Source organism: Oryctolagus cuniculus, chromosome 2 (genome assembly GCF_964237555.1).
Source record: "Oryctolagus cuniculus chromosome 2, mOryCun1.1, whole genome shotgun sequence".
In the NCBI taxonomy this organism is placed as follows: domain Eukaryota; kingdom Metazoa; phylum Chordata; class Mammalia; order Lagomorpha; family Leporidae; genus Oryctolagus; species Oryctolagus cuniculus.
Genome location: NC_091433.1, coordinates 13,558,136 through 13,571,019, shown reverse-complemented (window position 1 = coordinate 13,571,019; position 12,884 = coordinate 13,558,136).

The window sequence follows — 12,884 nt, the reverse complement described above, 5'->3', positions numbered from 1 at the left end:
GCAGGGTAGAAGGTATTGTCATTTGTAGTATTCCACCAGGGCAGAAGCAGTTTTCTGGGAATGAGACAGGAACTTGTAGAGGGAAACAGAACTCTTGGAGGTTGTGGGGTAACATTTAGTAAACTTTTGGATGATTCTCTGAAATTGAAAAGACAATGATCAACTCTGAAATAAGAGCAGTGTGAACAGGTCTAACATCCTCCCTAAAGATCCTCTTCTCAGCTTCCTTGAGAAGAGAGGTACTGGTATAGGAACAAGCCAGTCAATCATTAACTTTGCTTCTAATAAGCATTTATTTCCTAGCATGATTTGTCAGAAATCAGTGGTTCTACTTTTAATGATCAACCCACGTTCGGTCAACCTCTTCATCTTATCATAAGGCTTTATTTAGATTTGAACATAACCATAATAATTAACAAAGAACTCAAATAAAAAACTACCCAGTTAAGTATTGACTATGAAAAGCAAGTTTCTCCTAAAGTGACTTAGAAGAGAGATTATAAAGTTAGAGCTATGAACCAGAAAGAGAATCAACAAAGACTTATAAAAAGTATACCTATAAAATGTAGCCAACCCTTGCCAACTTCAATTCATTCTTAGAGGGAGCTTGACCTAGGAAGAAAATCAGACATTGGATCCAAAAGACTTAAGATTAAGTGTTGTTGCTTCCACTCACTTACTACATGACCATGTACAATCACTTAACTTCAATTTCTTCCTCTTTAAAGCAGAATGATATTCATCTCTGTTGATGTAATATAAAATATTCCTAAAGGCCCGATAGAATGTGAATGGCAGATTGTGAGTATTCCATAAAAGTGTGTTCTCTTCCCTCCATCTTCAGGTGCCTGTGATCTCATCTTAGAATCTCAATGCATATAACCAAAGGGAACTGCCCTCAAATTGCCAACAATTTGATTTTCTAAAAAAAGAAGTAATTTTATTTGAAAAGTGGAGAGACAGAGACAAATAGAGATCTCCCAACCACTGGTGCACTCTCCAAATGCCTTAGACCAGAATGAAGCTGGGAGCCAGCAATATAACTCAAGATTTCATGTGGTGGGAGGCACTCAATTAGTTGAGCCTAATGCCTCCCAGGACGCTGAAATTAGAAGCAGAGTTGGGACTTGAAACTAGTGCTTCAACATAGGAGGCAGGTACTCCAAGCAGCATATTAACCACTACACCAATTGCACAATCCAAAAACCAGGTTAGAACAGGTTAACGGAATCTTTTCCTATGAAATACAGGAAGGCCTCAGTGTTCTTTTGTCTTATCTGTTCCAAATTATTTCTAAAATTCTCTTATAATTTTGTCTTAGATATTAAGCTTGAAAACTCAACTGAATGGAATATTCTCTCCCCTAACCACCATGCATATTCTTATCAAATATTTACTTGCTAACCAAACGATTGCTGAGTGTCTGTTATGTAAATAGTTGAATCATTGGGGCTGTCATGATGTTCCACACTATTCGGAAAGATGTATTAAATTGCTTTTCTGAAGGACTGTGTCACTGCCATTTAAGTTGGTGCTAGGAATGGCTAATGTGCTGAAGATGACTATCAATTCCTGCTTTGTACTCTCTGAGGCAGAACTTCTTATGACCACCTGATGTCATCTATGACCCTGCCAATAGTCATCAATAATTAGATTATGGAAATATATCAACTGAGGAATCAGAATATCTGGGTAAACTAGCTGCAGGCTCTGAAATTCAAAGGTTGAGGCTGCCATTTTGGACTGCTCAATTTTAGGGTCACCAAAACTGCTACAAAATACGTGGAGAAGGCTTAGTTGTAGGGGATAAAAAGATTCGACCAAATGTACAAAGAAACATAGATGGCAGACCACTTGTTTATAAAGAGAGCTAGAGAAGAGCTACCTAGTCTACGGAAATCTTCCAATCCTCAACTTGCAGAGTTATTAAAGTTCTACTGTACTTCAGATCTTAGGTTCTATTAAAATTCCTTGATTCTTTATAATAAATTCCCATTTACTGGAGCCAAACCAAGTAGGTGTCTATTTAATATAAAAAATTTATCTCTGTGGTCACTGTTAGTCTTGTAGACTTACATTATAAAATATAAACCCATTATTTTTGAACCTCGAATTCTGCACACTAATCAGGATTGTACTCCCTGGTCCTTCTGTGATCAGGTGGGGCCACGTGACTAGTGCCACTTCCAGACCAAAAATTCAATTATTTGGTAAGAAATTATTTTAGGCTGTTTCCCAGGGCTACAGGGGGTAAAATGAAGCAGTGAGTATGAAAAAAATAGTAAGACCAAGAACAACCAACACCAGCACAAGAGAAGTTCTAGGTACTACAAATAGGATGGAACAAACACAGGCTAGAGACATTTAAGAAATAACAGAGGTTACTAAGAAGCACAGAAATAGATGGAGAAATTGATTGAAAAGGGTAATAGGATTAAATATGTTTATCACTGCCACTATTGAGGTCCAGCATAGGGGATGCATTGAACTGTGTTTGTAAGTTTGTTCATCAGCTGAAGGGAAAGAAATCAACAATTATCAGCTCTAAGAAATGTGGACAAGGCACATATTCTATATTCAAAAGAATATAGAAGCTATTGAGCATAAAATCAATCATTAAGAGTTATGAAATGAGGGGCTGGTGCTATGACACAGCAGGTTAAAGCCCCAGCCTGCAGCGCCAGCATCCCATATGGGTGTCGGTTTGAGTCCCAAAAGCTCCACTTCAGATCCAGCTCTCTGCTATGGCCTAAGAATGTAGTAGAAGATGGACCAAGTCCTTGGGCCCCTGCACCCATGTGGGAGACCCAAAGGAAACTCCTGGCTCCTAGCTTCAGCTAGCTTCAGCATGGCCCAGCTCTGGCCACTGTGGCCATTTGGGGGAGTGAATCAGCAGATTGAAGATCTCTATCTCTCTTTCTCTCTTTCTTTCTACCTCTATCTCTTCCTCTCTGTAACTCTGCCTTTCAAATAAATAAATAAATCTTTTTTAAAAGAGTTATGAAATGAAAAACTTTAGTTCAGTAGAGATGGGAAATTTATAAATGTTCAAAAGATGGAATTGGTACCTCAAATAAAGTGAATTGCCAGCCAAGGGAAGAGGTCAAGGAGGCCTTCATCTGCCTGGAACATGGGAAGGCTGTTGCGGAACTATATCTATCTATAAAGTCTATTCAAGTTCTGAGCATCTATGTCTCTGCAGAGTTGAGCATACATGTCTCTTCAGAGTTTTATACAATCATTCATATAACAAATGGAGATTGAGCACCTACTCTGGCCCAAACACTACAGGCTGGATGCTGGAGATAAAGGAATTATAATAGAAAAATGGTCCTTATCCTCAATGAAGTAAGAGACCAGAGGAAAACAAACATGAAACAAAAATGATACAATGATTCATTCACTGGCTAGAAATGGAAACATAAAAAGTACGAATGATTCATTCACTGACTAGAGAAGAAAAAATACAAACAAAAACATGGAGAATGAAACACAAAGTCACTGATTGACTAATTTTGACTAGATGAGGTCAGAATAGCTTCTCAAATAAATTAGGAATTAGCTGAATTCAGAACAAAGTGTGGGAGTTTATCCAGTTGAATTAAATGGCTGGGGGAAGGACATTCCAGAAGGAGGAAACAATGATAAGCTAGGTAGTGAAAATTTTCAAGGCCTAGGAATAGGCATTTGGTGAAGTGTTTAAGATGCTGCCTGAGATGGCCAAATCCCACATATGATGGCTCAAATACTTGGGGCCTTGGCACTCATGTGGGAGTTCTGGAATGAGTTCCAGGCTCTTAGCTTTACAAGATCCAGCTTAAGGCTGTTACAGGCATTTGGAGAGTGAAGTGAACAAGTGAATGGGAGATGTATCCATTCGTTTTTTCTCTCTCTCTCTCACTATCCCTTCCACTCCACTCCCCTCCACTCCCCACCCCTCCCCTCTCCTCCTCTCTTCCTTCCTCCATCCCCTCCCCTGTATCTGTCTGTCTCTCTCCTTCCCTCTGCCTTTCTAATAAATAAGTAAATAGAAATTATTTTTTAAAAAATTCATCATGGAGTACCTTGATATTTAAAAGAGGAAAAATAAGGTTTCTGAAAGAGAGATAAATAGTGGAAGACAAAAGGAGTGAAAGACCCAGATTATGCATGGCTTTGGAAACCAGATTAATATTGATTTAAATGGCATTAATCCCTCTCCATAAAATATATGAAATTTTCAGATACCTGCCTTGGAAAGGTAGAATTTCATAGGGTAAAAATAAGAATTTTGCTCCTACAGGCAACCAGTGTCATGGATGAGCACCTATGAATTCATGTTCCAAGCATAGGAGTTTCAATTTCAGAGCCCCTATATTATTCAGTTAGAATAGTCTTGTTTTATAGCAGAGATACTGTGGTGCAGTGGTTTAAAAAGCTGCTTGGAACATCTGCACGTCACAAGGGAGTGAGTGGCTCAACTCCCAGCTACTCCATTTCTAATACAACTTCCTGATAATGTACACGCTGGGAGGCAGCAGATGATGGCTCAGGTGCTTGATCCTTGTCACTTACAGGGAAGACTCAGATTGAGGTTTTCAACTCCTGGCTTTGGTCTGACGCAGCCCCTGGCTGTTGCAGGCATTTGGGAATGGAACCAGTAAATGGAAGATCTCTCTCTCTCTTTTATAAAACTTTTTTAAAAAATCTTTTTATATTCTACCATTAGCAAATTCAATATATTGTGTCTTGTATTTTCAATAAAAATATAATAATACCAGTAAAAAGGTTATAATAAGTCAAACACTAGTTACATGTTTTAACACTAGTTAAAATGCAAGTATATCTGCTTTCAGTGTTAGTGTACACAGTGGTATTATCCCTAAATTTATTGAAGGAAATGAAGGGCTTTCAGGAACATGTTTGTGGTTTCAAAGAGCCATTACTTCACAAATGTATCCTGCATATGATGGAAGAGTATGGAGCTACTGCTCCTTCGACTGAGCCTTCTAGTTTCATGGAGGAGAAGGTGGAGAGGGAGACTCTGGAAAAAGCAACACTCAGTGTCACTACCCCAAAGGGAAACATCAGATAACCATTGTTATCAGGACTCCAAAGAGCGCTAACCCACAAGTCAGAGTCAGAGAGAGGAAGAATAATTACCAGGCAACAATAGGTCTCAAAAGGATTGCTGGGTGCCACATCTGTGTGATAAATTACATCATTGGCTCCAGTGCCCTGTCCTTTCCAACTCCCATGTCCTTTGCCATGTAGCTTTGTATGCCTTCACCACATGTGAGGGAACACCTTGCTCCTTGACTTTAGACTCAATCATGTAATTTGCTTGAACAGAAGGAAATGGAAGTGAGGTGTGTCAGTGCTGCACCCAAGTCCTAAGAAGTACCATGTGCTTCCACCTGTTCTGTGGTGCCTCTTCCATTGTCATGTTAGGAACATGCCTGGGTCACTCTGATGGTGCTAACAGGAAGATGAAAGATACATGGAGCACAGCCATGCAGCCAAGCCCAGGCTAGATCCACAGAATATGAAAAATAACAAATTAGTATCGTCTGAAGTTGATCCAATATTTAATTGATGTACTCCCTACTTCTATATGTTTTGCTCACAATAAAATAAGTGGTATAATAAGGTCCAACAAAAGTAATACCAAATAAAATCCAAGCCAGGAAATAAAAGGGAAATGTGTAGAAAATGATATGCAGATTATGAATTTTTCTCTGGGTCAAAACTCCTAATCATTACAAATATAGAAGATGAAAAGTAGCAAAGAGACCACAGCCCTCTGACATTTCCCATAGCCCAGAAAGCATTCCCCTGACTTGTGGGCACAATGAAAGCACCAGATACCTTAGAAGGAGAAATTATGTTCTCAATTGCTATGTAAATGTCCCAAGCTCTTTCTCCTTTTCAGCTAAAAGAGAAAAATGGTGTTCATTTTCTTATAGAGTAGGTGTGAGGATTGTAAACAATAGCATAATAGATGAGAGAATTACCTGATAAATTGCCAATGAAAGATAGATACTAGTATTAGTAATACTCCTAGTAAGGATAGGCTAAATCTTCTGGTCTCCAAATTCTGCCTTTTTTCCTTGATCTGGTTATTTTATTCCTGGATGCCCAGATCCTTTGTCTTGCTTCTGATCTGGGGAACTAACACCTGGATCTTAGACTTCTGTCTCTGACAATGCCAGATACAGTGACAGTCAGAGTAATTTTAAAAATAATGACAGTTAATGTATTGAAGGCCTTTCCACACATGCTGCTAAGTACTTTATTTACATTATTCTTTCCATGTTTTACCATTACTTCTGTTTTACAGATGAGAACACTGAGAAGCAGAGAAATGAATAAACTTTTCCAACTATTGCTGTCAACAGTGAAAGGATTTAAGGGACTTAAATCTGTGGTTTGATGGAGTCCAAGATGGCCCTTTCCATAGCTCTACCACTTTACCTCCCACACTTTCAAAACTTGTTCATCCTGGATGGGTAATGACTCAATATCTCAATACCCTGTTACACCAACTTCAAAGAGGTCAGATGTGTCAGATGGGTTGACGTAGATGCTCTCACTCTTTGACCAGTCTGATGACAATCTCAACTCTGCTGAAGGGGGCTAGCATGTACCCTGTTTCTGTTCCCAGGAAAGAGACTGAGAAATAATTCCCAACCTCCCACTGATGTCTCCATCTCCGAAGGAGAGGCACTGCAGAGATGAGTATACTAGTGCTGCACCCAGGCATGCACCTGCTGCATGCATGCACCTCCACCCTCTTGCTTCAATTAGGCAGATGGCAGTGCAACAACTGTCAGTGTGCTCCAAGAAGGCACACTTCAGGAAGACTAAAACAATGAATTAAAATTTCAGTTTAGAACCATAATAGCCCAATCAATAATTTAGGGAGCAAAGAGAACATTTTCTGGGAAAGCATTAGCTTTCAGTTTTAAACTGAAAAGTATCTACTCACCCCACAGAAATGCCATAATTTTAACAAGGGTGAGGTTGAGAAAGTTAAGACTGACAACTTTCAAATTCATTCTTTCACCACCTCCACTTCTTGTTTCTCTTGTTTCCTCTCTCCTACCCACTATCCCCTGTTCTCCTCAATACTACTGGTACTACTATTTGGTAATTTTCTCCTCTTTCTGAAATATTGAGCTTTCTGTTATAATAACTAATTAGAACTGTAACAAATCTGTTACTATAAATAATTTTTTCTTGGAAGCAGATCAAAACTATATCCACTAATGTTGTTTAATTCCATTTTGAAGTATTAGTCCCACTGAAAATTAAAGAGTTGCCATAAAGGAATTGCTATGATTTCAATCAAAATTGTATTTTTCAAATGGGCTTGGCTGACTAAAAATGTTTAATTTGAAAACATAAAAATAGACAAGATTCTAAGCATTCCAAAGCTGTTTTTAAGAACTCACATGGATGTTAATAATATATAACTCGCTAAAACCTTTGAACTGATTTCCAAGAAACTACTTCAAAATGCATTATTTTCCTCTCTCTCTGGTTGCTGCTGATTGCAGGTACACTAAGAAATCCATTTCATTTGGAACAAACAAGACTTCAAAGAAAGTAACCTGACAAGGACTTTTGACTGGGGTAAATCTGTGTACTAAGTTATGGCCTCAGGATCCAAATGTACAACACCTTTCCAGCAGCCTCAACAATGAAACAAATAATGCAAAGCTATAACAGGAATTTTAAGACTCTGAACAAAAGTTAGAGCTGAGACTGCCCCTAATAAGAACATGGAGTACAGAAAGCTCACAAATATCAAATGACAGAGGATTTGTCCTTTCTTGGCCTAAAGGAAATAAGGCATCTGGGTAGATAAGTGATGGCAATCCTAAGAACATCCTCACATTTCATTCTTCACCCATGGCAGACATCTGTCAATCCCTCCAAAGCCTGTGTATCCAGAAAAAAAATCTCCAGTTAAAATTCTAGGACTAGTCTTTAAAATGGAATTATTTCCTTGAGTTCTGGTGGCAAAGGTAATGGCTGATTTATAGATCAGTTCATGTTACATACTACCCCTCCAGGTCCTACTTGTGATATTACCATGGCATGTTGTCCAGGCACATGCAGGTATGTCTGCTGTGGGCACTACCCTGGGAGGCCACTCCACTTCTATGAAAATTCCCTGGTCAGTCCTCCATCCACTCCCTAGACTGTGGATGTCCTAATCAAGCCACCTCAAAATCACTTGAATGCCTGTTGAAACACAATTGCTCAGCTCTACCAGATTCAGCTGTTTTGGTAGATGCCTAATAATTTGCATTTCTAACATGTGTTTTGAAATGATCCTGTATGAGACTCTTTCACTTCTGTACAACTTGGAAGCAGAAGAACTATCTTCCTGTTTTCTGGACTACTTTTTTAAGATGTTTTCATAGCAAATGGCCTCGGATGATAGTAAAATGCCAGGTTTATTTACTGTCCTTTATAATAAAGATAATAATGTCTCTGTCTAGGACAAAGGCAGGCAGGCTTACTGCCCATTAAAAAGATTAGGGTTCCCTAAGTTAATAATTCTTCTCTCTAAGGCAATTCTAATGTGTTCCTGAGTTCCAGAATTCCAATTGTGTCCATTCCTTTTTTCACTCCAAGCACTTCAAACAAAGTCAAGTATGGCATAGGAATTCAACAGACATTTGAATAAATGCATAACAAAAATAGGCAATTCAATAAGTTTAGTACAATCCTGCTCTATTTTATAGTAGGGAAGCAGAGGCTTAAAGAGCTTGGAGAACATGACCAAAAACCCAGAGCTAGGAAGTTTTAAGGCTGGGATTTGAACATGACTCCTCACTCTCCCACCTAAGCTATAACCTCAACATTCTACTTCCCCTCCAAAGTGTACAAGCATATCTGTGAAGATAATCAGAACAGCTACCAGTATGTGGGTAGTGGTTACTTGGTAATTCTGGTGATTCTTTTCTTCTTTCTGAATACCAACACATTGAAAACTCTTTTCTACAAAAAAAAGAAAAGAATGCACACACATACGAACATATATACACACATATATGTATGAAAATATACATAAATATAGATGCATATGTCTAAATATATACATTTTATAATAAAAATAATTCTATATTCTAGAAATCTGTTTGTTAACATTATTTCAATGATACAAGATGAAGAAATCTGGAAAACATTATGCTGACTGAATTAAGCCAGTCCCAAAAGGACAAATATCATATGTTCTCCCTGATCGGCAACAACTGAGCACCAAAGGGGAAACTTGCTGAAGTGAAATGGACACTATGAGAAACGGTGACTTGATCAGCTCTTATGCTGACTGTTGATATACAATGTAATACTTTATCCCTTTTAGTATTTTCTCTTTGTTTTTTTCTAGTACTATTGGTTGAACTCTGTGATTAACACACAATTATTCTTAGGTGTTTGAATTTTAACTGAAAAGTGATCCCTGTTGAATATAACAGTTAGAATAAGAGAGGGAGGAGATGTACAATTTGGGGCATGCTCAATCGGACTTGCCCCAAATGGTGGAGTTAGAATCATGCCAGGGGATCCCAATACAATCCCATCAAGGTGGCATGTACCAATGCCATCTCACTAGTCCAAGTGATCAATTTCAGTTCACAATTGATCACACTGATAGGTCTAAGAGTCAAAGGGATCACACAAACAAGACTAGTGTCTGCTAATACTAACTGATAGAATCAAAAAGGGAGAGAACGATTCATCATGGGAAGTGGGATACACAACAGACTCATAGAATGGCAGATGTCCTAAACAGCACTCTGGCCTCAGAATCAGCCCTTAAGGCATTCGGATCTGGCTGAAGAGCCCATGAGAGTATTTTAGGCATGGAAAGCCAGGACACCCTGGAAAAAAAAAAAAAGACCTAAATGGAAGATCTCTGTGAGTGAGATCCCAGTGGAAAGAACAGGGCCATCAAAGAAGGAGGTACCTTTCTCTGAAGGGAGGAGAGAACTTCCACTTTGACTATGACCCTGTCAGAGTAAGATCGAAGTTGGCGAACTCAAAAGGCTCCCATAGCCTTGGTAACTCATGACTAGAGCCTAGGGAGATTACTGATGCCATAAACAAGAGTGTCAAATTGTTAAGTCAACAACAGGAGTCACTGTGTACTTACTTCTCATGTGGGATCTGTCCTTAGTGTGTTGTCCAAAGTGAAGTAATGCTGTAACTACTACTGAAACAGTATTTTATACTTTGTGTTTCTGTGTGAGTGCAAACTGATGAAATCTTTCCTTAATACATACTAAATCAATCTTCTGTATATAAAGATAATTGAAAATGAATCTTGATGTGAATGGAATGGGAGAGGGAGTGGGAGATGGGAGGGGTGTGAGTGGGAGGGAAAATAAAAAAATACACAATTACTCTTAGGTGTTTAATTAACTATAACTAGTACTCAAATAGTATTTTACACTTTGTGTTTCTGTGTAGGTGCAAACTGGAAATCTTTACTTAATATATGCTAAATTGATCTTCTGTATATAAAGATAATTGAAAATTAATCTTGATGTGAATGGAAGGGGAGAGGGAGTGGGAGAGGGAAGTATTGTGGGTGGGAGGGAAGTTATGAGGGGGGGAAGCTATTGTAATCCATAAGCTGTACTTTGGAAATTTATGTTCATTATATAAAATAAAATTTAAAAAAATGAAAAAACAATGATACTATCACCAAAAATATGTTGAACATTTCTTCTGGCACTGCTCTCCAAGAACAAGGCACACAAGAAAATGATCCTCAATACTTTGTCACATTTAATTTTGACTGAAAATATTCTCACTCTCCACTCACCCTCTCATTTAATTTATGAGACCCAATCTGAGTCCAAAAATTTTTAATTTTTTTCCAGAATCAAGTTGTCCCCTATGGAAAAAGATTTGCAACTGCGGAAGACGATAAAGGAAGTTGATATAAACTCTAAGGTCAATCCCTGGCTTAATCGCTAGAGACCATTAATTTAATTTAAACATGACTGACATTTATTTCCTTATATAAGCTTTAAAAGCCAATATCCTTAAATCAAGGTCATAGCTCTGTTTTTTCTTTATTATATTTCTTTGAAAAGTGGTTGTCCTTGTGTCTGGCAACTCTGTCAGCCAGTTAGCAAAAATCATCTTCACACCCGCATCCCCTCACTACAACAGCTCAATAACCAGAGAAGGTGCTGTGTCTTCCCCATCACATTTGCACCCATGTCATTTAGATTTGCTAAAATAATCAGTGTTTGATCATTTAGAGAACACAGTAATGTTAACAGTATTTAAGCATTTGGGACATTTTTCTTTGTTCATTATACCCAATTAGAAATTTGAATTTAAGTTTCCATTAAGCAAACATTGATGTATTTTCCCATGTTTATTGAGGAACAGAAGCCAACAAAACTCTTTAATTTCTTTCCAACTTTTGTATACGAATTGAATTGTTGGGAATGGGGTTTAGTGATAGAATTGTTCTCCCTCTGTGCATTTGGGCCTTTTAGACGGAGAGAGAGCCACTCAATCAAAACTCTGAATACCACAATAAGTTTTCAATTTTATTGCCTGAGCATTTGTAGGATTTTGTGAAAATCAAAATATGCATTCTGTATACTGACTTCATTAATAATCTTATGGGATGGTGAAAAAAACCTCCACTTTAGGAATGGAGAAATCTGAATCTATGGCTCCATTCAGTTTACTCACTGGAGCACTTAGGGGAAGTTACTGAACTTCTTTAAGTTGAGGTTTTCTGACAATTAAAAAATTTGCATTTACAACACCAGTACTAATTGCCTCATAGAATCATTATCAATATAAAATGAGGTAATATATACATGAAAATGCTGATAATGTTTATTGAGAGTTAACAGTCACATAATCAAATTTCATTGAAGGTAATCCTCAAAGACCTCCCTAATTTATAATTTGACTCTCCAGAAATGCTTCATTATAATGTCACATTGGAACATTTAATCTATCAACAAAGAGCATAATAGGAGGACAGTTTCTATTTAATCATGCAAGAATAATTGTAATAGGAAGGTTACACTTGAAAAATCTGCTCCAGGGGGTGGCGAATGGGGATGTATTGTGCCCCAGCTTTCAAATTCACAGAAATGGATCCTCTGCTCTTGTGTGGCATTTCACAATGTTTTTGTACAGGGAAAGGGGTGGGGCAGGGGCTGCAGAAAGAGGGACAAATTGGAAAGGTCTCATTTCTTTTCAATTACTACAGCCAGACTCCAAGGACATCATTCACAATGGGTAGTACACGGAGATGCTCCCTCCAGAAAACACTTTAATTATGGGCTGCTGGCGAGTGTCCAGGAGGGAGCTGGCTATGGAGGCTGGGAGGCTGAATACACAGGGGGGACCACAAAGTAATTACCATCATCAAGAGCAATTGCAACAATACTGGAGTTGGGCTCTGTTGTTCACAAACAGGCAATTCCTTTTGTGCAGACATTTGTGTTGACCCCTCACAGAGGAGCTCCAGGAGGAAAAAAAAGCAGGGTATAACCTTTTCCTTCTTAATCATCCACATTTAGCAGGGTAAATGTCATCTGCTGTCTGACTTTTCATTAACCATATAAAATCCTGGGAAACCATCCCTGCACTTAGAGACATGCTTTAAGGAAAAAGAAAACACGATGATTTCTCTGACTGCTTTCTGTTTTGTTTTAAAAACCAACTATTTCATTCTCATGACACCCGGTGGAGATTGCTGGGGGTGCCACCCTTCAACCTCCTCATCAGAAGTTTCTTAAGGCGAAATTGTTGGAAGCAAATTGGGTAACTGTGCTAACAAGGAGACTCAATTTAACTGTCATAGGGAAATTATAAAATAGCTTATCAAAGATTGAATGTGAAGGAAA